The following is a 26,017-nucleotide window of genomic DNA, read 5'->3' as shown; positions in this document are numbered from 1 at the left end:
AAAAGAGATCATATTCAAATGGAATGAAGTCTGAGTAAAGTTCAATTTTCGTAAGGTCTCCAGCACTCTCTGGAGTAGGATGAATACATTCAAAGAGAAAAGACCAGTCATCTGTTATCTTGTTTGTAACTTTGAGTAGACAAACTTTGGCATACCACTAGTTTATAGGAAAATGTTTGCTAAATCAAATGATTTCAAAGAAATCTGCATAGAACTAAAGTCCCTTGGATTTGTCTCTCTCTCGACTGGCTTTACGGTGTCATTTTTCTATAGGTAAGGTACTCTTGTTGTTCTCTATACTCTACCGACGCTTCGCTATTTCACACAAGATGACGTTGCCACAAATAATGCAAGTTTTACTCAATGGATTTTATAGCCTATAATCTCAGGGCTCAGCAACAATTTCATCAATTAAAAGACTAATAAATTATACTGATCATGTGTTCTATATGCTGGCCTTTTATGTGACTAAAATTTAGTCACCATAGTCGATCTGTAATCTTTTCTGGTCTTTGCGGTCGATAAAATACGTATCTCTAGCCGTTTCTAATAATTTAATCACTGATCCCGTAAAGTTCAACTGATCCACTAATGTCACTTGTGAACCACTCGCAAATAACTAGAGATTAGCCTTGCGAACCAGTCTCTTTCTTCTTGTAAAGTACATTTTGCTTCATAAGACTACATTAGTTACAGCTCATCGCCTATTGTGGTCGTCGTTTCCGATAACAAACGATACAGCTGCCGTAAGCGATTAAATATTCAAATGGAAATAATCCTGTGCATATACTTACCTTAACATGCAACATTGCCACGTTTGGAATGGAAAATTGAATTGAAACTCACCTGAAACGAAAGGAAAATGAATATTAGTGAACGGTTTTATTATGCTTTGAATTAGTCATTTAAGGATAGAACTTATGGAATTTTATGATCTTAGAAGCAGTACGCAATTCGCTGTAAAGAAGACGACCTCATCTGGACTATTTGTTATTGAGTTTCACATCTGAAATAGGTAGTCTAAGTCTACATAATTATTTCCGGCATAGAATTGTTTCCTTACTACATCGAACAGTGTTTCAACGAAATATTGTTGGTCTCACGGGTGTGACACTGTTCACGCGATTCACATATATTTTATGTCGAAGTGTTTGGGGGGTGGTTGGTCTATCTTCAAACCTTCAAAAACGATCGATTCCTTAGCCATGTCTCAAACTAAAGTTTTTAATCCTTTAACTCAAACTTAGAAACGCTTGTCGAAAGTATTCCAGACTTTTATCAATATCAACCTCAAAGACAGTGGTATAGCCTTCAAATAATAATAATCCGTCAACCTGCCTAAAATATTGAATTTCATACGATAGAGTATACGATTTCATTAATTTTCAACTAAACTAAAAGCAATTTGAATTCTTGCAAAAAAAAAGAATGAAAAATGAAAACGAACAAAACTAAAAAACAATAAAACAGCAAACCAACAAAACAATACGTTTTAGTTTGGCATTTAAATCCAATTAAGACGGTTCACATTGGCGACAAACAATTAAGTTGCATAAATGAGAACTCAAGGCATTGTGTTGGAAAATTTTTTCATTTGCTATCTGCCTTTTTTTCATTATTTATTTTCAGTTCTCTAACAAAAAAAAAATCCCTCCCGTACATAGTGGGAAATCACATTGCATATATGGAGACTTAAACACAGACGAATATATTGATTCATTCTTGTGGAATATAATTGAAAAGTGATCTGAACAAATATAAAATTCAGAGTATAAATATAAAAGATTTACTCTAAAAATAAAAAAAATAAAATTCATTGGAAAATCTGGTTTCAATCAATTCAGAAAAAAAAAATTAATTCTTCAATATTCGGACAGAGAGTCTCTGGGAATTCTATTTATAGGATGTGAATTGATTACAAAATTGGCCTGGATTTTAATTGGGAATATTTGAAAATTTACGACATATACTTTAAGAATTTCAGTTATATATTATGTGTACACACACTGTGCTCACTACACAGCCAACAAACATACGAATAAATCACGATAGATTTTTTTCGCCTTCAATCAAAAATATTTATCCAAATTGTTTACACAATCATTCAGCGTCGGTTGGTTCGAAATTTATTTGCAGTTATAGTTTTTAAAGCAGCGATCGGTCATTATTTGTGCGATTTTATTAGAGAAGTGAGCAGAATGATATTTGTTTTCGCATTTGATTGGAATGCGTCATAATGGGTTACAAAGAGGGTCGAGCATATTAAGCACTTACGAAATGAGCAAGTCTAACGTGACGGACGAGTTGATTCAAATTCAAAAATTTGAGTTGTCAGACACATTAGATCTTCTAACAAAAAATGTATCTTTCAATTACATTCATTATTGGACTACAATGTACTCATGCTACCCCTGTAAGGGTCCTTCTAGCGCTGAATGACAGAAAACGTAGAGCAAATTAATGTTTTCAGCTTGCAAGATGTAGCAATATTACACCGACCAGTCTCTATCTCCAATTGAACTGCCGTAATTTGCTTGAGAGACTTAACTTTTTTGAGATCAAAATAATTTTTATTGTGGTCAAAAAGGATAAGTCTTTTATGCAAATTATAGCAGATGAGAAATGATAATGCCCGGTGTGTTCTTGACATCAAACGAGTCTAATAATGAGAGAACTTAGTATAATGCTTGAAAATTATAAAACTTCTATTTATCTAACCAGAAAACGCTGCAGTAATTTGCAGAAGAAACTTACCTTTTTTTAGAACGAACGAATTTCTATTGTTCTCGAAAAAATTAAGTTTCTAATGGAAATTATGCCAGAACGGCAACCTAAACAAATCGTACACTATCAGACACGACCTCTCATGTGTTATCGTCACACAAAACAAATGTTGACACAAAACAAATAATAAAACTAAAGAAGTAAAAGATTTTCCAGATGACACTACACTTAACAAAATGAAATGTTACGTTTTCAACAGATTTCACATAATTTCTAGGCCCACAAATTTGACAGTTTCGATATTCAATAATTTTTTTGGTTTTCGTCCCAGAAAAATTGTCGTTGTGCGATAAAAAATTTCGACTAGGAAAAAATTCAAAAATTTCATACTAGATTCTGTGGTGTAGAAATATCAGAGCCTACATGAAACGAAAATGTATTATTTCCTTATTTTTTGTAAGTATAAACGATACTTTGAACAAAATAAGTAACAGATTGAATTATAATAGATAATTTGCGTAAATGACGGTTAATTTATTAGTCAACTTATAAGTTGGAGGTTATAAGTCACATGTTCATACAAGAAGTTCTGGAATGTTACTTTTAATTTCCAACTTATAAGTTGACTTATTAGCAAATTTGCGAAAATTGTCTAATGTAACGGATACGCTTGTTGTAACGAACACGATCCACGCCGCTTAATTTTGTTGTTAATGTCGTAAAAGGATATACCTGTACTTATGTTATTCGCATCTCTTTGTTTTTTTTTTGTTTCATGACACTAAAATTACAAGCACCGTACTATTATAAATTCCATCCATATTCTTCTTCGTCCAATCATTAAAAATTCATTTTCATCATAACACAATTATATTTAAATTTCATGGCTTATAAATTTCACAGCAAATGAAGTAATTGCCGTACCGTCAAGTTTATAAGGATTGAAATCTGAAACATTAATTACCACACGGCAGAGAAATAGAAAACGTTTTTCCAACCATTTTCCCATATATATAACTATATTCACTTATGTATTCTACCACCTGTATTTATTCCAACACTTTCAGTCAGTCGGTAATTCTCTGTAAATGTACTTTTTGATAGAGTCAAAAGTTCCCTCGCATCTCGCGTGAAATACACTTCCCTAGCCATTTTTTTTTCTGCTGTCTTCTCCTACTTCTCCATGTTCTGCCAGCCAAGTGATGTTAAATACTGATAGAGAAGACGATGAACGAAGGATATTTCATGGTGTATTCTGTTATGCAGTTATAGATCTTAACGTTCAACATTTTCGCCGAACATAGCTTGGCATATGAGCTGAGTGTTGTATAGATATACGTACCAATACGAATACATGAAACAAGGATGTAGAAATGGTATGTTGTACGATATGGTAAATAGGCGCGTCAAGTCATAGAGTTGATGGGAAGAGAAGTTTGTAAGAAGTTTCTGCCGTTCAGGTTCAAACATTTTCGATTGTATACCATAAATAGCACAAGCCATTCAAACATTTTGTTCGGTCATACCTTTTCGCTTAGAACTAATGATATGAATTAGTGATGGGTTTTGTATAATTAAAACAGACATGTATTCCGAAAGTACATAAGTTAATTCTATAGTGCATTAAAGATGATAGACATTATTGAATTTGGTGTGTACTTGTTACTTGTACATACATATATACAACACTGGATTTACAACACAACATATTTATACTCGTACACGTTCAATATTCGAGTAAACGGTAAAGGTTTTAATCTATATGTTAATTCAAATGAAGAAAACTTTCCGGAAACCGAAAAAGTGTCATATATTGACTGAGAACCTCAACTGAGGTTGTATCGACAATTTTCTCGCAGTAACACCATTTCGGTTGAGCAGAATTGCACACAACACATATTGCATATTGCAGCGTTGCACGAAAGAGTTATGTCTCATCACTTGAAACACAAAATTCCCAAACGTTTGTGGGACAATGGCAATTGAAATTCACCTTGCACTGAACGTTTGCAGATAGTAAGTTATTTGAATGTTGGTTTTATGGCTGACGAAATAATGCATTCATATATTCTCGTAGTACCATCGTCCAATAAAGAAATCCAGCATTATCCAGCACATAATCCAGAGTTAAGCCCAATTTCAGAAACTTATTGAATAAATAAAAAAAAATAAGTTCTATTACACATGAATGAGTTTGTGTCTACCTTTGCCACATCCACATCAATTTGTCACACCTGATTTGGCAAAAAAATGAAAAATTGAAATTTGAACTGATCGTATCGTTCGATATGTATAATATACACGACGAGGAGAAAATGTTGTTCATTCGCAAACTTCCGCACCATGAATGTAAGTATATGTTAAATTGGTATACGTGAATTGTTCCCAGTACTTTTGTCATCATTGGTTTATTATAAAGATTGCGAACGATATTCGAACTGAAATCGTAAAAAATGTGTTTGATGTCTTGTATACAATTGTGTAAAAGATGGTACAATAAGATGAATAGATAGAATTGGTAATGTCATTTTTTAGTGAGTCGTATAGATTTTATGTGTAAGCTTGAAATGGAAATTTTCACTTAAATTGTATCGGAAAATATAATTGAAATTTTGAGATAGAAATTGAGCAGCTGACTGGGAACTGGGAACAGAAGAAGAGACGCATTCGTAATTGAATCGAGTTTCATAGTTGGTATTCTACATAATCATTTGTGCAATCGTGATTTCTGATTTGAATATTTTAGCTTGTATCGACAGTGCAGTCAGAATATACTAATGTTGTCGGTTTGAGTTGGAAACAAATAATTGATGAATTGATTGAAAACTGTTTCTCTTATCTGTATCATCAGTACATACCGAGCTTCAGCGGATCTAACTCGCTATTTTACGTTAAGTGTGGTTTCCACTCAACAAAAAGTACTCCGTAAGAGAGCGAGCTATGAAGTAATATGTTTGAAGCCTTTATTATCCGCTACTGGATGTAGGCCTCCCAATGAGGGGTATTTAGCCATGAAACACAACGCGGGCCAGTGCTAGTTGGTGAGTGTGGACCACATGTTTACATCAAGTAAACAAAGCATTTTTTTCCATTTTGTCTCTCACACGAAGTACTTTTTTGGTAAGTCGAAATTAAGCAATAATGTGAAACCGTCTTTTTTAAGCGGGTGTCTTTAACGTTATAACTTTAACCACAAAGATTCCGTTTTTTCGTTATGCTGTAAGCTGAAAACAGACGAAGCGTTGAGATTCTGTTCCGATCAAATTTGTCATTGTTCTAATGTCAATGCTAATGTTCCTGCTTAACGACGTTAAAACAATAAAAAAATTGATCGGAAAAGATTCTCAATGCGTTTCAGAACTACAATTCGTAACGTTACCATCTTTATAACGTTACAACTCTAAGTTCTGAAGTAACGTTACAAATTAATATTGACGGTACATCAATACACCAAAGAAAAATGATAAAAATAACGTCCGGTATATGCTTCTATCCTTTAACGATTGATATAACTTTCAAGCTTCAATAATCAGACCAGTTTAATGTGCAGCATCGCCAAAAGTAAAAATGCCGATGAAAATAACGTCAAAAGCAAACATATTTTTCATAAAAAATATTCCACCCCACCCCAATAAATGTATCTCCTTTCTAGTGATCAAATTAGTCTATATTCAGTGATCTAAATTGAATTTTTGTTTTGATGATCAGATAAACAGTTGCCATATAAATGACAAATAAAAATTAAATTATCACATCACCACACACCACGGTAAATGTGCACATATATTCTGTAAAATTTGCTAAACATTTATACGCCACAAAACCGCGGATGCGAAAGACACAAAAAAGCACCCTTTAAATATTGTCGGGGGTGAAAAAAAAAATCATTGAATAATTGAATATACTCTCGTTTTATATTTAAATTCATAAATATTTTATATTTAATATAAAAATAATGCAGATTCTGTCATATAATAAAAAATGTATTTATGTGATGGCAAGCGAACGCGAATTTTTATTTTTTATTATGACAATAGTTTAGGAGGAGACAGACATTATGTACATAAAATTTATAGATGATAATGAATAATATTTTTTTTACTTTGGATTTTTTATTAATATTTTCTCGTTACAACATAAAAATGTTATAGGCGCGATGTACAAGAATATCAAACTCAAAGTTCAATTAAAAGTTAATAACTGGAAAGAAAATGAAAAGAAAATTGAGCAATAAATTAGTCAATCAATTATTGTATACAGATAACCATATCAACCGAAAATCAAATTAGAATATTTCAAACAAACGTTAACAGCTTATTCAAAAAAAAAGAACAGAAGTAAAACCACAAACGAGAAATGACATTTACGATTTACCAGTTTCCATATTTCATCACAGTGAAAGAGAAAATTATATCGAGAAAAATAGCTGGAAAATCTTCCGTTTCGTAATACCATCATTTCCGCATAATGCTCTTTGATCTAAAACAATAAACAAAGGCAAACACACAGAAAAAAAACTCATTTAAAGCAAATAAATGAAAATTTAAAGATTTTGCCTTTTAAAATATATTACAAAGACGAGCACGGTATCACTGTTACCATACGGAAAGTGTGTTGTTTTGCCATAACCGACAAAATATGAAAATGATTTTACTTGTTTCAACAATTTGTGAAAAGCGATATCCTTAGAAAACCAAAATAATTTCGGTGAATTGTAATAATTATTTTTCTTAAGTACACAGCTAATAACGAAGAGGATGTACATGCTAGGTAAACAGAATTTTTGTTTAGTTATACGTGGGGTTTTACTCAGCTCATTTTTGATCATTTCGAAATGTGTGTGATAAAAAAATGTTAGAGTAGTGTAGTGAATGGAAGCCTATCAAAGCTAGAGAAGCAGAAATGCAAATTTTTTCGTTTCGAATTTATATTTGTGACTTACAAAATCGGTGCCTTTTTTCTCGACATTTTAATATATTTATTGCTTATCATTTTCATTTTATAACATTTCACATTGAGGTCCCATCTCTCGATCTCATCCAATACTTTCAAATTAATTCAATGTACAATGCCGAAGTTACCATACATACACGTGCGTACGTCTTTAAAATTGATATATAATGTGGAAGTTTAGTGATTTAGTCTCTTGCCTTGCCGACCTTTAGAAATGAAAATTTAGAAAGAAAAAAAGTTTCAAATCGTGACGTTTGACCTAGTTCGAATCAAAAGTTATAGAGATTGTGTGTAATTATCAATTGAACTACACTCATAGTTTAAGCGTCAAATTTTTCATAATAACGTGACAATAAACAAAAATGTAATCGGTCTTCGAGCATACGCATCTCATATTTATTTACATATCAAATATTTGCTAATTGTCACGACTGCTTTTTTCATACAAACATTTATTTAAAATAAACCGATTAATTGAATACAATTTATTTTCCAAACAAACTTTCATTGAATTTCAAAGCGAATAATTTCGTTATAGAGCTACAAAAATTTTTTTTTTTGATTTTTACCTACGTCAGTTGATTGTAGTTTGTATTATTAACCCCCAGTTTAGTGGAATGCATTTCATTTTTCCCACTTCTACTGACAGAGGATTTTAGTGAAATTGTATAATTTACTAACTGAATTGGACAGGAAAATGGTGTTATTGTAATTGTAGAGTATAAAATCATGTTACATATGAGATAGAATTCGTGTCTGTAGCACAGAGAATTTAAAAGCAAATACAATAATTACGTAATCGCATTAAAATTTGATTTATTAGGTTTAATTTGGCATTCTCGTTTGTACATACATAAGTTAGACAATATATTCTGAGGAGGAAAATTTAATTTAATACAACTGCCTCGAAATAAGCTTCGGAACAATAACGAAATTCGGAAGATATAAAAGCTTGAATGCAATGAAGAAAGCATGCATCTTTTGAATTAGATTTTATAATCATCTTGTGTATCCTAAGCTGCCTGTTGTATTGATTGTTAATAAAATTTTGGTAAAAATGATATATTCCATGAAATCCGTTATCAACAACAACAGTAAAAGAATAAGAGATCGGCTCAATGTGCGTTGAATGTACGTTGAACCTACTGAAGTAAAAGAGTTTTTGTTACCCAATATATAGTAGTTTTTAAGCAACAAAAGTGAAAGTAAGTAACGATCTACGCTGATAAATCCAGCCAGAAAGTGGAAGATTTAAGCAAAAATGAACATAGAACGTTGTCACGACATTGACAACGAATTCTGGAGACGAAGTCTTATTTAATTTTAAATATAACTTTATGGACAGCAGTGTGTTCAAAGCAATACGTAAATGGTTTTATATACGCACTAGTGCGTCGGAGTCTCGTTTGTAAATTGTCTTAATAATGGGCTGTGTGGTGTGCTGTCAATTGTATTTTGAAATCTCGGCTTCGACTCGGGTCGACAATTTTAGAAATTTATTTTCAAAACATTGATTAAGGAAGAAAACATACACAATTTTTTTACAGAAGCCAGGATCGAGTTTTAAACTGTGAGATACCTAGACGTACAGCAACCAACGTCCTTAATGACTGCAAATAATTAAAAATAAAACTAAAAATATTATCGCAGCCGGAAGCCTTTTAAAGGCACTCAAAGGGCCATTAATGTTTTAAAAATTAATAATTTCATCTTGAAAGAATTTTTTTTTCCTTTCTCTCTCTCACGCAAATTCAGTTTTTCTTCGTCATCGTTTCATTGCTTACGACAATAAATAGTATTGAGACTGCTTCATTCTTAAAGAATTTGATGAATAAAAAATGAATTAAATTTTCGTACAGCACAACATGAAAAGAATATTTGTTTTTCTAAATTAAACATTTTGTTTTCTTATGCTTCTGGTTCTATCGCCAATATAGAAACATATTCACAATGTTCCTTTTCATATTCATTTGATATTCTTCTCAGAATAGAATTAATTTGTTCAATTAAAGCCACTTAATGGAAATACAGTATATTACACTACCAGCATTTTATGGGTGCGTGTGTACAAATTAAAAAAAAGAAGCAGAAAATGAAGCAGACCTAAAAATAACTAAGAAAAATCAATAATTTAATAGTCATTATCAAATGCTCACACTTTTTCCATCTAATTAATTTTCAATAACCTTTTGTAAATAAATAACGAACCAAATTTATGTAACACACGATTGGGGAATACTTTGGGGTTTATGTGGCGAACGAACGAAACGAGTTAGTAAAATGTTAGAGGAAAAACGTTGAAAATTATACCGATTTTACTCGGTATATAGTAAGTACACACGCATATTTATATACCTGTACTATAAGCGGTCATAAATTCATCGTATAACAAGCCATTTAATGGGAAAATATGAAAATACTATTGACAAAACACCGATAAAAAGAATAACTTTAAACATTACCTTAAACTGTTTCACCAAACATTTTCACCGCAAACGTTTTCGCAGCGAGTTTATAAATCACTTGCCAATGTTCTATGTAAATTTTCTTTTAGTGAAATGTTCTCTTCCGGGGGAAGATCTGGTTGGGATTTTCGTCAATTTCAAAAAAAAGGTAAGACAACCAAAAAATAAAATGAATTCAAATCACTAAATAATTTAACACTTGATTAAATTCAAACAAAATACACAAAAAACCAATCGAATGAATTTCCCATTTTCCATAATCAAAAACCCTTGTCCAGCTCTGTGCACAAATTCGTAAATTAATTTTCCAATATTTCTTCATTGCACTGGAAATGTTCTATCTTATATTCAACATTCAATTTAAAATATCATAAGATGATTTTTTGTAAAAGAATGTGCGGTATATGAAAAAGATGATGGCAAGTATTTTCTCTTGTGCGGTGCTGACTGTGTGAAGAGTGAAATGGAATTGATCAGGTTATTCGTATCGTTGTTTGACACAGACTGAACGAGCAGTGGAATTTGTGGCTCTATTTGAATTGAACTGAAAAGAGGGATGTAGATGAACGATAAAACGGGACAGGCGTAGACGAGCGGTTTTTTTTGTACTTCGTTCTGTTTTATTTTATTATCGCGCTGATCTTATACAATAACACCAGCAGAGCATTTCGATGGCAATGAGCTGACGGAAAACAGTGCACACAGGCATTGTGGATAGAAAACGCTTATATAGTGAAAACGGTTGATAATATTTTTGCGGCATTAAGTAGAGTGCGGAAAACGAGGAGCTTTTTTGAAATGTGAAAGAGAGAAATAATTGGGAAAATGAACGAATGAACGAATGCTGTTATTGTAAAGCCATAAATGTGAGGGGAAATAAGCGCAAAAAAAATCGTATAGTAAGTTGATTTGTTTCGCGATCTATCGTACAATTATGTACGGTAAATTAAAGAGAGAGAAAATTATACTTTTTTTTTGCGCTCGTTTTACATTGTGAAGGAAAATCTAATTACTTGTAGCCACAGAGTTAATTTGTAGATAGCACAAATAATTTCATTTGAATTTAATTTATTTTTCACTTTGTATTTTTAATTGATATAAAGATTATTTATCGTCGGAATGTGGTTGGGATAAATGGAATGGGTGTAACCATACGATCATTATGGTTCAATGATAATGGTTCCCGAATGTGTTTGATTTTTTTTAATCATTTCAATTTCTATTAGATTATTTAGTTTTGATAAAAATGATTTTTTAAATTAATTGTAGCCAGCAGCTACAGGTGTTTTTGCAAATTCCAAAAAAAAACTTTGAAAAAAATGTCGTTAGCACGAAAATGTAAAGGAAAAACAAACAACTATCTGGGTTGTCTTTTTCAGAACATTCAACTAAGTGTGTATATTGAACTGTGTATATTGAACTCTGTACAGTCACCACACTACGTTCGCAGTATACGAAGCGAAACCAGCATACAAAATAAACGAATTGATTAAAAAAAATTATCCATTTAGTTTGTACACATATATAATACAGAAACAAGTCTCCAGAGACAGTTTGGTTTGTGAAGCCATCGTCATTTGACGCCCCTATTTCTTTTCGTTTTCTAAAACAAAATCCAGACATTTTCATTGCTGGGTCATATTACTCAAATTATACATACTTTAATCAGATAGATTAAATGTTCGGGCTAATTGATAAATTCAATAAAATGATTTCTCTGCCACTCACTATTGCTTCGAACGCCCATTTCGAGATAAGTTTTCAGTTTGTATCGTATTATATTTTGCTTAGAGTGATGCTAATGTCTGATGTACTTGGAAAATTGGTTATAGTTTCTATTAAAAGTTTGTAAACGAATTCTAACACTTTATATATATGCCCTATCGACCTTTTATGAACGGCAAGCGTATCATGGTGGTACCATGGAACCTATTACTGTAATTTTGTGTAAAATGTCACAGTGTTCGAAATGGAATCTATAACTTCATTTGTTTTAACATGAATTTTGATGAAGAACATAAGCGGGGACTCATCGTTTCTAACGGACACTAAAACTTTCTCAAAAGTCATGTTAAATTTTCTGAGCTGGATTGATCTTTTTCTGGTGCTCTGGTGCATCGCAGTGCTGTACAGTAAAGCCTGAACTCGATTTCAGCGGCTCTCAATAAGTATTTTTTTCAATTTTAAGCATAGAATTATTAATTGCATAAAATGCACCGATTTTTCATACTATTTCGCGGATTTCGAAACGTGCAGCCAGTTACATTAATTGCAGCTACGCATATTGTTTCATTTTAGAGGAATACAATTGAATTACTTATTACTAAGATAATGTTTTAAGTTGTTGTTAATTAGTGTTCAGGCGAAGCAATTCGGGCAACTCTCTATGATCCTATATGCGTATCGTGAAACAATTTCATCTTGAATCTATATCGGTAATGTGTGTGTTAACTTCCGCCATTCGAATAAACGCAGTCGAAATACAAACAAAGTTCGGTCGCTTCTATATGGCGCAAAGCCATAAACAAAATTGCAAATATGATATACATCACTTACACGCTAATGTAGTACTGGTATGTAATAAAATCAATAAAATTGGCTAATTTTCTATTTGTTGAACCACAAATTAATTAATTATGGACGTATTATTAGCCCCTGAATACACTTCATTAAATACAATACACTTCGCTCATTTCGGGAGGGAGAAAAAAAAAATAATTAAATGGAAAAACCATTTTGTTTAATTTGTTTAATAATTAATTTGAAACCATAAAATCAATGTCGAGTATAATCAATTAGGTTTGGTAGTTTTGTCGTTATTAATAATGAAGGATTGGTGTTTTTGAAAATTATATGTTTCATGCTTCAGTTACCGAAATCGCTGTTTTTCATCGATGCACAAGCAATTGAAGAAAGCAATTCAGTGTGGTCAGGCAATTCCAACAATACCGTCGACAAAATAAGTCTGTTAAAATCTCTTTCAAGCTTTTGAAGAAAGGCCTAAGTGGTTTTTGTGAATGTTAGTCAAAATTAACGATTTAGAAAGAAAAACACAAAGTAGTAGAAGTAAATTCATGACTAAATTTCACTGAGATATTGCTGAGATATTAGCTATAAACTACTTTTGTGACTCGTAATTTTTAATACTCGTTGTACTCGTGTTTTGTGTACAACGGTTCAGTTGGTATTTTGTTTGAGTCTTCATTTTTAAAAGCTCTGTTCATATATATGTTTTTAGGTATGAACAGTTTCTGGTTGGAAAAATCATTGATATCAAAAACTGCTCCTTAGAGGTCTTCGTCGTTGAAGGTATTTTTTCGTAAAACAAGTTTTGCTAGTAAACAGTGAAAACATGAAAAGAAGTCAGTGAATTGAAGAGACTACAGAGTAATTACTCCGACTCCGACTTCACTATACCCAGCGACCAATGTTTTTCAATCGCTATGTATCATATATAAGGCTAGACCACCCAGGTAAGTGGTAAAAACGACAATCACACAAGGGACTGACCATCAATTGGCGTACAGTCCGACTAACTACGACATTTATGTTCAAAGTACACATCATGGCCCTACGTTAGTGAAGGGCCGTAACGCAAGTCCGTTCACACTGAAAAATTTGACAAAAAAATTTTTCCGCAGGACTAAGGAACATATATACACGAACTTTTTGACTTTTCCCCCTTTGCTCCTACTACCCCCAAAGTATTTTATTCGTAATCTGGGCGTCCATACGAGTTCAACGAGCCGATTTGGCCGAGATATTAAATTTCAAAACTTGGAAATTTGTAGAAATTTGTATGAAGAAATGGATTTTTATACATTTTGAAATTGATGAATCTTACCAACCTTTGTTACTTTGTTACTTTGTTAACTGGAACTTTTGAATTTACCGGCGGATTTGGCTGAAATTTTCAGGGTATGTTAAGGACGTAATTCTAAGAAACTAATTTGAAGGAAATTTTATAAAAGCTTATAATTTCGGAGCTATTAGCGTGTTAAGCTATTGAGCTATGACAAATTTATAGAGTTTTAGATTTCAGTCGACACGTGTTTCATGGTTTTCTTAAAAAGTCGTCTATTTGGAAGCTACGAGCGTTTTAAGTGCGAGCTATGTCAGCCATAACTCAGAAAATACGGCAGATGGAAACCTCGTGTAAAAATCAAAGTTATAGTTTTAGATTCTAGTCGATGCGTGTTTCGTGGTTTCCCTAAAAAGTAGCTTATTTGGGAGCTATGAGCGTTTTTTGTCAAATTTTCAATTTTCGTCAAATTTTTAAATTTTGTCAAATTTTCGATTTTGATCACATTTTTGATTTCCGTCAAATTTTTGAATTTCATAAAATTTTCCATTTTCGTCAAATAAAAGCTGAAAGGTTCAGATCAAAGAGATAGTTATACAGTTTTGTAAGAAGAATATTTTCGTTCAAACTGCACAATATGATTGTCTGTTATCTGCGACCAAATTCTAAAAAATCACAACTTACAAAAGAGCTGATATCGCCCAAAACCACTTACAGTGGAGGTGTGACGCAGGTCCTGTTACACGCAAAAAGATATGCGTCACAAATGGCAGCTGATGAGGAGTAGGCGAAAGTTTTATCAACAAAAATCTTACCAGAAAAATTTTAGGAAGAAATTTATAACAAAAAAAAATTGCGTCACAAGTGGCAGATGTTGAGGAAGGAAAATTTTCATAATTGTGATATATATTCTTTTAAAGAATGGAATTCAAACGGAAGAAAGCCGAATCGGCGGAGTGAAACACACAGTTTTCATCTGTTACGTAGTCACGTACCAAACTACTTAATATGGGTATCGGTATAAAGCTGAGGTCCTCCACATTCATAATAAGTATTAGATTAGATTAGATTAGATGGGAGGGTGTAAGCCCAGCACCTAAGCCTCAGATGGGCCTGTTGTGCTATTGTACAAGTCTCTTGATCATATGGACTGTGATTTTACATCATATCTCTCCCGACTTAGATTGTTCACAAATCGACCGTGTGTTAACGTCCCATACGTTGTGAATTCTCCAAGCCGTGGGTGGTATGCGAATACCACAACCATCACTAATTGACCTGTACATTTTCCCAAAGATGGCGCTATCAACATTGTCATGTTGTAGCTCTTTCTACTATTGACGTTATGTCGATATGGTTTCTTTTATGGAGAAAGCGAATGTTGGGTTTTTTGATATTTCCGACTTTGTTACGGTTACGGCTATTAGTTTTAGGTAATAGCAAGTGTCTAATCACCATAGGCCATGAGTTGCCTCTTCGTATAAATCGCCATGCCACCATGTGACTGAACTCGTTCTGGCGTTGCAGGTTGTAGCGTTTGAATGATTCGTATTTCGTCATATCCCTTGACATCCATACAACGTATCAATCAAAAGATCTGTTAAACCTCGCGGTCATTTTGGAGTACAAGATAGTTTCTGTATCTTGGGATTGTACCACAGCAAATTTGTAAAAATTTGCTATGTGGTTTTGGGGTGTCAAATGAGAACCCGAGGCGTTTGTACCTTACCTGCACTAAAATTGACTGCCAGATGCCATACGGCAATGTGTCATTTTCGTACATTAATCGAGCACGTAATTTAGCATTAGCTTCTGGTAGAGTCGATTGTTAATCCGTACACCGACGCCACGAAGCACATGTTAAATAACAAAGGAAATAACACAATTGTTGATATCGCACAATGAGGCGAGAACAACTTTATTGATCAAAGAGAAAATGACCTACGAGAACAACACTTTGATTTCGTTAATAAAACCTTTAAAATAATTTCACCATTTAACCATTACAGCAAAATAAAAACACCAAAGCCGTAAAAGTTGGCACAGAAATTAGACAAAATCGAAAATGAATTCACACACAGCCACACAAAAGAAACACTTTTAGAGAGCAACGCATAAACACGTCCGTTCTCTGTGACTGTGACTGATATAATAAGTAATAATTTAATCAAATAATTGCATTAGTCAGGTCACAGCTCTCATCAAAGTTCACCGAGGTTTTCTAGATTCTGAGAGATTTTCCAGATGTCATATTTTCGGCCGTTTATCCTCAAATTTTTTGAAGTTAATATTTGCCCCGGTAGTACTCGACGTCAGCTTTCCAACGAACCTATATCCGCCCGTATCCTCCCCACTTTACGGAAATGAAATCAGGAATACTAAACCCCATTTTTCGACTTTTGGCCACTTACAACCAACCAGGTATCGAAGATCAAAAATATCTGAGACTGGTTTTGGGGCCTAGGCACCAAGGCCTAACTAGGCATATATAAAAAAGTCCCGAAAAAATTGCATCGATTTTGGTTAGTCGAAATTCAAATGAATCGCTCAATCCAGATTGCGATTTCCAACATTCAATAAGTTCATCAGGATGTCCACTTATCAATTCCTGCAGCTCTGAGTTCTAATATCCCATTTGAAAGGTATTCTTGTGTCCATGTCTGATAGTTGATGTAATAATGTTCGAAATGCGACTTTCGTGGTAGAAAAATGGGAAAACTCCAATATTCCGAGTGCAATTGAAGAGACTAGAGAGTAATTACAGGCACTAAGTAAACAATCCGGCAAATATTAGATGAATTCGGTAAATGACAATTACTCCCACAATTACGGACAAATATTTGCAAATTTAGAAAATGGCTTTACACGATTTTGAGCAGTGATTTCCATTATCGGGTTTATTATACAGTGTATAATATGCACACACCACTTGGAAAACTATTCGTCTAATAAACAGATTTACCTATGTAAGACTAAGGACTGAGACAAATGGCTTCACGTTTCATATTTTATTACTAATCGAGGAAGGTGTAAGGCACACAATATGGCACAATAATTCTAAGGCAGCTAACCAAGACGAAAATCAATTATTTACGGTAATAATTTCATTAAATCGACATCGACATACTGCAGTCAATTTTACAGTCAAAATTTGCCGCACAAACTATTGTACAATTACAGCAATATAATTTGAATATGACTTAAATCTCGGCTAAATACATGTCACACTTTATATATTCATTAAAACTAAAACCGTAGCCATATAAATGACAAAACATATATTATATTACAATATTTAACACTGTGCTCCATACACAATCAAATTTTAATGTCAACCAAATTGAAATGATGTGACTTTGTACGTCAAATTCAGATGTAATATTTACCCATTTCATTGTTTTACACACCGAATATTACTGTATTTATAAACTAAAATGGGCCGGGTATGTGTGTAGAATACACACCACTAGTCAAGAATGGTTAAATGTGCAGTAATATTTAATTAAATTTAATTAGGTTTTATTATAATTTTATGGCTGCATTTCGAATTGTTTCTCTGTGGCAGCTAATATAGAATATTGAATATAAAAAAAAGTTTTATATATAATTAGGCCGGGAAATCGAAAACTGAATGTTCGCTTTTTTGTTCTTTCTATTTTAACTGTACAATAAAATTCTATTACTGTCGATGGGACTTTTTGCCCATTTGGGCGCCAAATATTAATGATTTTATGTTTGAGCCCTGTTATGTGTAAACAGGATTATCGAATTTGTGTTCATTTATTCAGTTCATTTTAATTTTGATTGCATTTGAATATAATCAATTTCGGTCTATCCAAACAACGAAACATTATAGTTCGGTAACATAATCTTCACGAGCAAACAAACGAGGACGATCTCGTTTACCATCTTGTATTATACTACTTTCCTCTAAATAGGAAAAAAATGCATTAAAACTTTAGTCAACAAATCCTCAACATAATACGGCTCCATCCGCACATATAGAATGTTCGTAGAATCCAATCAATATACACATATAGATATTGTGTATAGGCTCAACTATATGGTTCGAATTTGAATCATAATTACATCAACCTGTATAATCGAACAACCATAATCTGAATGTTTATTATGTGATATACCATATAGACCATACGACAGACAGATATTTGTACTTAGAGTGAAGCGAGTAAATGTAGTATATGATGGGTGTATATTGTCACTGTTTTACAGACATCTATGTGGATTAATTACAGATTCATCAATCAAATCAAAAAGCAATTTATTTCAACCACACAAAATATGATGTACGGTATATAATATTCCTCAAATGTCAAAATTCATGTCGTATAATATTAGATTATCGTAAAACGGTAATTGCCGGGTCGTGTTATTTTATTAATAATTATAGAAAGGTTCAACACGGTTTAGCACAAGTTTGTTTTTGGGGCCCCAAATCTGTATCGGTTCTGTATCAAAATGTCGAGACGATGATAGCCAATTAAATGATTCGAAGATGTTGGTTCTAACAAATTCGAGGAGAAGTCATTCGTGCTGGGAAACTAGCTGATCAGTGATCACTGGATATTAGGCCTTTTTTTCGAATTATCTCGACTCTGATCTCTTGGTTGATAAGATCTTGTAGAAGCGATGAAAGGCGATGATTTTTAGTGAATTATAGGGAAATGAAACTGCTTTGCGCAGCTCGGAGAGTGCATATTTTTATAAACTTTATTCAACATAGTTTCAATACCCTCTAAATATATAGACGTCATTATTATACTGTAACGAAAAGCCATAGTTTCAACATACCAGATAGTATAATTTAACAATTTTACGTTCGCGAAACGTTTGCCATTCGTAAAAGGTTAAAATGTTTACTTCAACCTGATTCGATCCCTTAATTTTCTTGAAACGAAATATTTGTCTTCAACCATTTTCGAAAGCTGCTAAAAAGTATTGTGAATTTCCAATCTCTAAGGATTTGCTTGATTGCAATACAATCTTCTTCGCCAACATTTTTCATCGTTTAATGCAAGTTTCATTTTGTTACATTCTACTACTCTGACAAGAACCTTAATATGAAAAGGAAACTGAAATCGCTATGCTGCATAGTAAAAAATTAATTTTTTTTTTGACATTTCCAGTCTTAACATCAAATCATAAAAATGGCAATCATACATCTACCAGAATGGCAGTTAAAAAAAAAAGTTTGGTAGGTATACTCTTCAGTTGCATGCAACACTTCTGCTGAGTGAGACCACGAGCAGAAGACAAAATAATTTAAAAAGTTCCAAGCGAAAAAAAGCAAACATCAAAACATTTATCAAACAATCACTTTCCTCTTGGATTATTACTTCGTATTATTATTTCATTGTGGAAAATCATTTTTCATATTTTTATCTGTCTACGAATGAAGTTTTCTAGATAAATTTTATTTTTGTTCAGTCGGAAAATGTAATTATAGTGAATGTTCTTTGCTTTCTATGCGGCCAGCAACGGTGTGCTATATTTTTTCCCATGTTTATTTATTAGATGTTAGATTGTTTGAAGAATTTCTCTTATTGTATAACTTGAAAATATATATAAAATAATTGGATCGTTCTGATTGAATTCGTATTCTCATATTCATTACGCCCAACTATTTTCTGTTTCAAAACTTTAGGTAAAGCATCTCAAATACAAGACTCTATTTTGAGTATCTATTGCGATATAACCGAAAAATAAAGTAAAACTCATGGCTAACGGAAAAGAGTGTTTGACAAAGTGACACTCACGAGAAAAATTAGGAAATTTTCCAGTATTTTCAGAAATTTTCAATGCGAGTTTAACGATACAGAGATTGGTTGAAACTTTCGATACTTTTTGAATTGCTCATGAAATCGATTACTTTTCAATAAAAAATTTTTATACCAACAAACAGCGCACGGGACCGTTTATTAAGTGGAAAATAAAAATTGTAAAAACCATAAATGAAACTGGGGCTAACAAAGTTTCAGACAATGAAAACTCAGAAAGAAAAGAGCCAAAACCATCAATGAATCCACACTTTCGACTCATTTAACTGCTTCCATGGAAAAGTCGTAAATAAACACCGGCAATTTTTATTATATATTTCAAAAAAACCATGTTTCATAGACCAACGTTCCGTCAATCGTAACACGCAACAATATCTCTATAGAACGCTCTGTGGATTATCATAAAACATAATACTGTTATCCCCCACTTAAAGTAACATCAATGAATGAGCTTTTGGCCGGATTTAGATTATATTGAGACGCCTCACGTCCTGGTGCCAACATCCTGTAAATAATTTTCCTTATGTGTACTTACCATCCACTCTACTAATATCTAACACACTGTTCCGAAAACAAAAAAAAAATTACGGAATTGTTGAACATAATGTCCTATGTCCCTTCATATATATATACTAACATGTAATGTATATCCATATCTTAGTCAGTTAAACGAAGCTTTTGTTCATTTTCTATTCGGCACCGACGAATAGCCTGGATGTGAAGAATTTTATTATTCTGTTGCCTTAGCTTTACTATTATATGTTCGAACACATAAAATCGGGTATGGTACGTGTATGCTCTATATATTTTCCTATATATTCTCTGTGTGTGTACCCAACTGAAAAGTGTATAACTATTACAGCCAGGACAGAAATATGTACAGCACATAATCCGCATATATAAACAGAGGAATTGTTTCGTATGGCTTTCGCTCATATTAGTATTCTCGCACACAGAATTTTGTTATGCGTAACAGGTTTGTAGGCGCCAGTTTTCTAGACAGTTTGAAAACATTGCATTTTCCTGGTCATCAAATAAAGTGCTGTGGAAGTTTTTATGGACATATAATTGAGATTATGTAAAGTGTAGTAAATTCATTCCTTCACACCATATCGGATAAATAATTGTAATTTCTGCGAGTGAAGATGTAGGATACATTCTCCATTTTCATATTGATGAAAGTATTTTTATAGTTGTTATTGTTCATTTTTAGGACAAAATTAAATTGAGAGGAAGATTTTATTGTTCGCTTTTTCCGGAAAATAAAATTACGTAATGTACACAAACAATAAGCTTTTGTGCGATGTGTATATGTATAAAATTTCTATTATGAGTACGAAAAAAGTATGATAAAACGGATGTTTAACTTTCAGTTTGAAGGTGATAAAATTAAAGAAATTATTACACGTTACAATGAAATGAATAAAATGTCAATTTTAAAATGGAAAATAATTGCATTTGAAGATCTACGGTTGGGGAAACTAAGTTTTTTTTATGAACCTTCCACCAAGATCATTCATAATTTTCGAAATTAATTTCCTGAAATTCTCTACAGCACCGCTAGATGTAGAATTTTGACCATAAATAAAACAAATTGTAACAAGACTTACAATCCTTGAAATAATCTTCATACACACGGAGTGTCCTTAAGTTTTGTTACTTTAATCATGCATTTCTGGATGATGTCATTGAACGGTTTCTTTACTCAAAAATTCAACGAAATTCTTTCAGCATTTGGGTAAAGCAAAGATGAACAGACACGCCTAATTTCGTTGCCCGAACAGAAAGCTGTTGTCTTCATACTTATGACGCAGGACGTTTGTAATTTTGAGTGTAAAACATTCAGTGAGCTTAGGACAAGTAAAGTAAACTCCCTTTCATTTTTAGAAAAGAAAAACCGTCTAAACTAGACCAATGTACCACAAGGAACTGTTTATAAAACATTCATTGGCCTAACTAAAATTGGCAAACTAGTTGTATGCGAAAAATAGTCCTATCACAAAATTCGTCCATTGATAGACCATCGTTTTAAGTAAAGGTTCTCAGAATTACTATCCTTAATCATTTCAGAAAGGATATTCCAACAAAGTGCGATTGGTCCTAATTTGAATAATCGCACAAAGTGGCACTTGTTGTTGTTGTCGTCTTGTAGGGCAAAGCCCTTTCCTTGTGGCGTGGATCTACTGATCCGTTATCAGCCAGGTCAATTTACAAAAAAGTCTAGGATATCGTACGTGCTAATGTCGATCACGCGTACAAATTTTCACAAAATTTAAGATGGCGTCACCGCCATTTTGTAAAACAAAAGCCTAAATTATTTCTCTTTCACGTATTTCCCTTTTAAATGGTAGGATAACCAAAATCTAATTCACAAAACACGTTCACTCCAATCCCCAAGACTGAGCTCGCTCCAGTCCCCAAGACTGGCTCAAACATACGACACTCCACTGAGGAAACCTGGGAACCCGAAGCATTTACCAAGGGCCGCAAGTCCTCACCGGCCGACGGCTGAAACGAGACTGCAAAGTGGCAACTTGTGCGAATAACCTTTATTCCAATATTTGCCTTAAATCATTAGACGCAATAGTTAAACTTTCGTGTGTTTTAACGTTTTGTAAGGGAACCATCACCCTTATCTACAAAAATTTCGTAAAAGGAAGTATAACTCTGTTCTTCGAGCACTTTGTAGAGGTTTGTAGAGGAGGGTGATGCTTCCCTTGAAGGACAGTTAAGACGACACAAAAGCTTTAAATACGTCAATCACATTTCATGATTTTTGCAATTTGTCACAAGGGTATACTCTATAGGTTGGGGGTAGTAGTTTCCTGGACAGCAAACCTAGCATTAGTGCTCTGATTAAATGTATCAATTCCATTTAAAATATAATTAAATATCTTTGAGTGAAAGATGATCATTTCGCCAAAACCAGAGTCTTATGGCGCCTGAGCTACGTACAATCGATTGAAGCAACAGATTAGAAATCTGTTGCAGGCTACTACTTTTTGCCGAAGAAACTCTTTCGTTTCTGATCATGAATGCTCCAACTACTAAATTAATAAAATGTAGTTTTAGAATGAGTTCGTGCATGCTATAAGCTTTTATAAAATGTCATTTAACGTGTTTTTTTGTTCGTCTGAATGACGATACAGTTTATCGAACCAGCTAATGTGCAGCCCGGTTAGCTCAAAAGAACGTGTGAAGTCTACTTTCTCATCATACCCGAAGCATCTTGTTGTTTTTAATTAACCAATTTCTTTAATTGTAGTACTAGAAGATGAAAAACGAAAATTCATCCAATTACATAATTAACATCAAATCTAAAAACTTAACTCAAAGAAATTGTTTAATGCACTTTGCAAATTTTAGAGCTCTTGTAGGTTCCATGTTTCAGCATAGTGCCTGCAGGCTAAATTATAATATTACACTTTTGTGTGAAGGTTACAACTCTACCTATTCCACACTCTGCGGTTTCCTGTGCTTGTACCGAATAACCCAACTCAAAAATGTCGTTTAAAAGAACATTTCATTTATATAGAAAATAGTTGTATTAAGTATGAAGTATGAGAAATGGATGTCGTATACGGTGGTATATAAGAAGCATATTTGAGAATTTAAGTGTAATAAATGTCGTTGTTAGTATATATAAAGATGTAGAAAATTTCATATACGAGGGAGTATAAATATTTTCCACTTGCATAAATGTCATACATGTAAGTTGAATAGCTAGTAGTGTTACTCGAAATGAGCTTGTTGTCTGAAGATTAAAAATAGTTTCGAATCGTACGGTATGGCGTATGACACAGGACATTATGTTCTATTTTCAAATTAAAATTGTCCGAAATGTGATAAATTTTCAGAGAAATACAGCAAATCTAATGAGATTAAGATTTTGGAAGAGATTGTAGGAAGTGCTTAAGAACTTTTCTGTTCGGTTACATTTAGTTCGGTGTCCAGTTTAAATACATACGAAAGGAAATTCATTGTCATTTGGTATTGGAAATATCAGATTTAGTTTAATCATCAGCAGAGCTTTTTAATTTAAAGTAAATCTTCTGGTGTGGCTTATCAAATACAATTCAATAAAATTGATTCCTTTTGATTTTTGTTTGTTGTATGAGAATTAGCTACAAAAGTTATAATTTATAGACTGACAATATGACTTCTTATAAATTTTGAATGCAGGGCAAGAGGTTTTGTTAGAGCAAGTCCTCTACTACAAAATTTTCAAAAACATTTTTAGGGACTAAGGATTTTTAAATTACGTAGTCATTGTGTATATTCTTTGTATTTAGGGGTAGACAAACAGACATTTCATTCAAACGCTGAATGCTATAGACGAAATGCTAAATATAATGAATAGGGCATGGGCGATAATGATAATGATAATCATTGCACAGCATCGTCACTCGTGCTATGATTTTCTTTTTCCATACAAATTCAATATTAGTTTTTGCGTACCCGAATCACTGTTCGCAACCTTATATTGAATCGTTCAAATTTTCTTATTTTATTTATATTTTTAAATTGAGTATAAATAAAATGAAAGGAATACTCCGAAATAAATGAAACGTATAGTGAAGTTTATCAAATTTAGCGAAATTAGTGAAACTTATCTCTAATCTTAGGCCATCACAAGAATGATTATGTAAACGACAACTTGGCTGAAGTAATCGTTTTTCACCCAACTACATTCTTCGATGAAATTTATGAATGAAAATAGACCATTATGATCCGCAAAATAATTATACCGTATAAACAGTATACGGTACGCTTTGTAAAATACGAAAACCACCTAAAAGTATGCAACGAGAAATATTTTGAAACAAAAATTAAAAGGAAAACTGAAAAAAAATCAATTGCAAAACCAGGAACATGATAGCTGTTATCCTTTGAAATAAAGATCACTTTCAAAAAACATTCAAATAACTAAATGAAATTGTATTATGCACCGTTTTTTTTTGCATTGAAGTAAGTTAAACAACTTTACACCAATTAAAAGAGGAATTAAAACTTTTAATTAACAGCCCAGACACAGAGTAGAAACATTAAAATGTACTGTTCTTGATTTTCTATTTTAAATGAATTACAATGATTATTGTTTGGAAGTTTCTGTTTGAGCCCAGAGAGGTTTATTTTGCCACTAGCGTTGACACCCGGACAGTATTGTCTGATATTCCAATATACGTTTTATTCGTACATTGTACGAATGACTCAACCATTGGTCTCATCGTCGTTATGTACACTTTATCCGTACGACTTTTTTTGCGTGTGTACTACTGTTAACAACAAGATGTGGTTAAATAGAAAAATCCAAGTTCAAAAAGACTGTAAAAACCTAAAAAATAAACTAAAAATACGAGCCATCAGAACAGTCGGAGCATTTGCTGCGACTGAGCCGAGGATTGAGCCGCGTATGAACCCTTGTATATATTGTGTATGTGACCCTAGTGCGTAAACGTTGTTAAAGTTAAATTATTATGAAATGTGTACAATTAAGAAATTGCGCGTAGCGCAAAGACGAAGCCCCGTACGACGTTCCTTTCAAATAACGCAAATAACATACATTTCAAATTGACCTAAAATTTTCATTTAATGAGTAAAATTACACATAGATACTAAGTAGCGGCCTCAGTCCAAGAACCCAAATTTAAAATTTTGTCAACAGCATTCTATTCGGTGTTCGATTCCTTACAAATAAAACAAAAAATAAGAAAGTCGAATTAAATTTACTAGAGTTATATCAATTATATGCAAAATAGACTTAGGGCCGAGTAGCCTTTCACTTCCAAACTCACGGTCCACTCACCCGATTTGAATAAGCGTACAAAACCTATCTTTTGCCGTGTCATTTACATTTAGTTTATTTTGGCGTAGATATCCCCAAAAGACCTTAAAACACTTAGGCGGCCCTAACTCACGAAGGGCCGACCCCAATATGCACATCTTCGAACTTAACCTCACTATTTACACTACCTTTCAGGAAAAAAAATATTTGAAATCGGATTTGATTTACTATTGAGTCAGAGAAAAATGACGTAGTGGCATGACATCTATTAAAACCAAATTTTATTAGTGTCTTTCTTCAGTCTTTATATCAGAATATTAATGAGATTAATCGTAACCTGTTTTTTGTTCCTACTGAATTCATCCTTCTGCAAATTGTGTAAGACAGCAGTTTGGTTTGTTCCTATTGGTTTCTTCCTTCTACAAACTGTGTAAGGAATGAGTTAGGTTTGTTCCTACAGAATTAACTCTCCTACAAAGTGTAAAAAAGG

The 26,017-nt window shown here is 32.9% G+C and overlaps 1 protein-coding gene and 1 long non-coding RNA gene across 3 annotated transcripts in view; one reads left to right on the top strand and one right to left on the bottom strand.

Annotated features, from left to right (window-relative positions):
- Positions 1-26,017, bottom strand: part of LOC119071391 (matrix metalloproteinase-2) — a 128,963-nt gene that overhangs the window by 33,954 nt on the left and 68,992 nt on the right. Inside the window, exon 1 of one of the 2 annotated variants that reach the window (XM_037176268.1) lies at positions 10,140-10,657. The exons of the other annotated variant lie outside the window; for it this stretch is intronic. The gene's annotated coding sequence lies outside the window, so the exon portion shown is untranslated. Of the gene's footprint in view, positions 1-10,139; positions 10,658-26,017 lie in introns of those variants that run through there. 2 annotated transcript variants of the gene reach the window in all.
- Positions 2,747-7,047, top strand: LOC119071396. The gene is made up of 3 exons (XR_005086644.1): positions 2,747-2,782; positions 4,171-4,178; positions 7,038-7,047. It is a non-coding gene; the product is annotated as an uncharacterized LOC119071396 (long non-coding RNA).

The sequence above is a fragment of the Bradysia coprophila genome (assembly GCF_014529535.1).
Source record: "Bradysia coprophila strain Holo2 chromosome IV unlocalized genomic scaffold, BU_Bcop_v1 contig_144, whole genome shotgun sequence".
Lineage (NCBI taxonomy): Eukaryota > Metazoa > Arthropoda > Insecta > Diptera > Sciaridae > Bradysia > Bradysia coprophila.
Note: the sequence above shows the minus strand (reverse complement) of the source record. Positions and strands in the feature narration are given on the sequence as shown.